Source organism: Passer montanus, unplaced genomic scaffold, assembly GCF_014805655.1.
Source record: "Passer montanus isolate IOZ18808 unplaced genomic scaffold, ASM1480565v1 scaffold12, whole genome shotgun sequence".
Taxonomy (NCBI): Eukaryota; Metazoa; Chordata; class Aves; order Passeriformes; family Passeridae; genus Passer; species Passer montanus.
Genome location: NW_024358722.1, coordinates 3,671,100 through 3,675,006, shown reverse-complemented (window position 1 = coordinate 3,675,006; position 3,907 = coordinate 3,671,100). Strand labels below are relative to the sequence as shown.

General features: G+C 51.3%; 1 protein-coding gene across 1 annotated transcript in view; it reads left to right on the top strand.

The window, feature by feature from the left end:
• The first annotated feature begins 3,837 nt into the window (after positions 1 to 3,837).
• Positions 3,838 to 3,907, top strand: part of NFKBIE (NFKB inhibitor epsilon) — a 14,860-nt gene continuing 14,790 nt past the window's right edge. Inside the window, exon 1 of the mRNA XM_039697861.1 lies at positions 3,838 to 3,907. The gene's annotated coding sequence lies outside the window, so the exon portion shown is untranslated.

Below are 3,907 nucleotides of genomic sequence, written 5' to 3'. Positions count from 1 at the left end.
AGCATCCCTGGAGCGGTTCAAAGTGACCCTGTGACTTCAGCCAGACTCACCAGGAGAGGGCAGCCAGTGCTTTCTGGGCTGACTACCCCAGAAAATAGGTACCCATGGAGGACCTGCTTTGCACTGCTCTGTTGGAAACCTGGGCTCTGCTTCTGGGCATAGAATCTTGAAAAGTCATGTTCCTCCTTTCCTTTATTGGGGCAGAAAATGAAGCGACCCAGTTTGGTGCGCTACAGAACTGATTTGCTGTCAGATATGTGAAACCACAGTCAGAGCAGAAACTCTGTTGTCTTTCCTGCAACTTTCATCACTCTTCCTGGGCTTCTGCTTCCCTTGAATGCCCAGTGCACAGGCTGAACTCCCTGAGCTGGAGCTCCAGACAGAGGTCCAGGTTGTTGCTTGGGGTGCCCAGCAACATCTCTGGTGGAGAGAATGCAGAAGGAGCTTCCTCAAATGGGGATCTAGCACCTTCCTTATGGACTCAGCATTTCTGATTCTGGGGATGGGGGAAAAGGGCTACTGCATCCCCAGGGAATGGGGCAGCTCAGTGCTCATGGGGGCTGAAAGCTGTGCAGTGGACAGCCCGTAGGGAGGGAAGGTGGCACCAGTCACGTTGCCTGGTGTGAATTATTGTGGCAGTAACTGCTTATCACAAGTTCAGGTAACCCATGTTGCTTACAAATGACAGTAAAACAGCTGGTAATTAAAGGACCATTATATTTTCTCAGACCAGACACAGACTGGGTATAATTGGCCTTTCTCCATCTCTCTCAGCTGCATTTCACTTATTTTACCCAGTTAACAGCTCAAAAAAACAGAGACAATGCCGGTGCCAGGCCAGGCCTTCATTTAATTTAGTCAGGCAGAGAGCTGTGCCTGGGGACAGGACATTATCGGGGACGCTCATGGGGGCTGAAAGCTGTGCAGTGGACAGCCCGTAGGGAGGGAAGGTGGCACCAGTCACGTTGCCTGGTGTGAATTATTGTGGCAGTAACTGCTTATCACAAGTTCAGGTAACCCATGTTGCTTACAAATGACAGTAAAACAGCTGGTAATTAAAGGACCATTATATTTTCTCAGACCAGACACAGACTGGGTATAATTGGCCTTTCTCCATCTCTCTCAGCTGCATTTCACTTATTTTACCCAGTTAACAGCTCAAAAACCAGAGGCGATGCCGGTGCCAGGCCAGGCCTTCATTTAATTTAGTCAGGCAGAGAGCTGTGCCTGGGGACAGGACATTATCGGGGACAATACCCAGGGGTCTGGGTAGCCTAGGGATTCCTTCCCATGTCCATGCTCTGACCTGATGCTCCTCGCAGCACAGTGTGGTGGGAAAGCGCTGCTGCCTTGAACAGCGTGTGCTGGCACTGACCTCTAGTGGGAATAGATTCCTTCCTCTTTAGATTTTCCCTGCAGTTTTAACCATTTTAAGTGGCACATATTAAAAGGGACTGGAGAGACCCAAGAATCAGAGCTTTGTTTTTTAAAACCTTCAAAACTAAATCAGAACATCAAGATTTGCCTCGTATTATATTTAATTATTTTAATCCCTCTACCATTGCCTTCAATACATTATATATAGATATTTATGATATGTGTATCTCTCTGTATTTAAAGCCTCTGAAAATAATGGAAGTCCAAAACTTGCACAGCCAGGCAGAAAGCTCTTTGTTAGGAAGACAGCATGAAAGGGAGCCCAACCCTCGCAGACTGAGTAACAGAAGGCAAATAATGGGGCAAAGTGGCCAAGTTCCTCTTTCAGACTTTCCAGTAAAATTGTCTGAAAGGTTAACAGAAGCACACCCAGTCAGAAGAGGGGTGGCAGGAGATGGTGCCTGAGCTGGGTGTTAGTGGGTGCAGCTGAGGTCAGAGCAGAGAGTGGCTGGCCATGGATGCCTGGGGGGGCACTGCTGATGTCAATGGGGCGTGCTGGGTCTCCCCACTCCGCTGCAGCAGACCAGGGCAACACAGCCCTGCCACAGCACTAGCCAGCTAAAAGAGTTCCAGGCTCACCTTAAGGAAGCTGCAAAATCACAAACTCCAAATAAATCCCTGTCAGCAGCAGAGGAAGGCCACTTCCAGGGGCTACCTGCTAGCCAGAGGTGTAGACAGCTTGCAGTGGACTGGAGTGTACAGTCACTAGTGGTGGGTCTTGAACTGCCTTTTTGCTAGAACTGGTCCAGGGCTTACTGCTCCAGGTTCTGTGCTCTGGCTGAACTGTTCCTGGATGTGTGCTAGTCCTGGAATTAGGATCCACTCCTATTTCCCAACGGGAACAGCACATCACAATATAATCAAGGTGTGACTGATGCTTGATGCAAAGATAAGCTGCAACTAGTTCACAGAAAAATTAAATCTTTGTGTATCACCACACAAGTTTGAGTTGATTTGACCACTTTATCCACAGGAGAGTGTACAAGGAACCATTCCACAATGGAGCTACATCTAGTATGTTACTAGAGAAAATTGCAAAGGCATTTAGGAAGGCAATTGGTGGATAACCTAGTAGTAGTTGGGTATGGAAAGCTGAAAGAATAGAAATTCTGTGTGCAGATCAGGAACAACAGGTACAGGTGGAGCTGGGATGCAGACACCACCAGGGTGTGAGAGGGAGTGACAGGGATATATGGCCCGATCCCCATACTGCACTGGATAGAGCCGACAGACGTGGGAGAAGCTCCTTTCCCTCAGTAATTGTAATCTTGCAGTGACACAGTGCCAGAGACACAACTGGAGACACTGAAACAGATCCTGAGCATAGGAAGAAAACTTGTGACTGGAAGTCATTGACGTCAAAAGAGACTTATCTGTCTCCCTGCTGCTACCCTCACACCCCAAAACCTTTCTTCCTACAAACCCAAAGCAACAGCTGCAGTGTGGGATAGAGAAATATTTGTCACTCTGCATGTGGTTCCTGTGAGTCCATCCAGTATCCATCACCAAGCTCTTCCCAGGTAAGCTGCCTTGCAGGAGATTGTTCCCCTCCTGCTCAGATGAACTGGAAGAATGTGCATCCTTCAGAGACAGAAAGTCATATCAAGCAATAAAAGCAAAAAGTGAAACTGATTTTAAAGTGTCAGCTCTGTTCAGAGCTATCTTTGTCTTCTGAGGAAAGCCCACTACTTGGGACACTGGAAAATAACTACATGACATCTATGCAGATCCATAGGAGTTTTGGCATTGGGAAGAGAGCACTGAAATGTGCTCTGGGCAATCACTCACAGGCAGTGAGCTGGGCCTTCATTCGACCTTCTACTTTCAGCCTTGATCTCTGTCTTAGCTGCTCTTTTGTGAGCCCTGCTAGCCACTCTGGGCTTTGAAGGGATTTCTATTTGCAACACAGATGGGCGGTGAGAAGCAGCTGGACCAAGGGGCTGGTGCAGCCAGCTACAGTGACCTCCTGGCCTTCCCTGAAAGGCAGCACAGCCGGGCAGGTGTCTCGGTGGGTGGAACAGTTTAATGTCTGCACACGGGGAAAGCAAACGCCTTGTTTGCGCCTCTGCTGCCAGTGACATCCACCATGTTGTTTCCCACGGCGCCTGTGGCTTCACGCCGCACCTGCACAGGCAGCAGCATCCTCACCCACAGCTTGGACACGGTCCCGCTCCCGCCCCGGGCGGACCTGCCTGCTGTTTAAAGAACCCAAACCGACGGGCAGGGGGGACGCAGGCCCGGCACAGCGCGGCGAGCGCTGCCCGGCCTAGGGAGGCGCAGCGCTGCCGCCTCCCCGCCCTCGCCCCCGCCGTGTTTCCTCCCCTCAGAGCCCGTGCACCCCGCCGGCCGGAGCGGCGGGAGGAGCAGCCCCTCAGTGCCGGGGCGGGGCGGCGCGGGGGAATCCCGGCCGGGCGGTGACTCAGTGGGGCCGCGGCGGAGGCGGGGCCGCGGCGCCTCACACCCGCGCCCG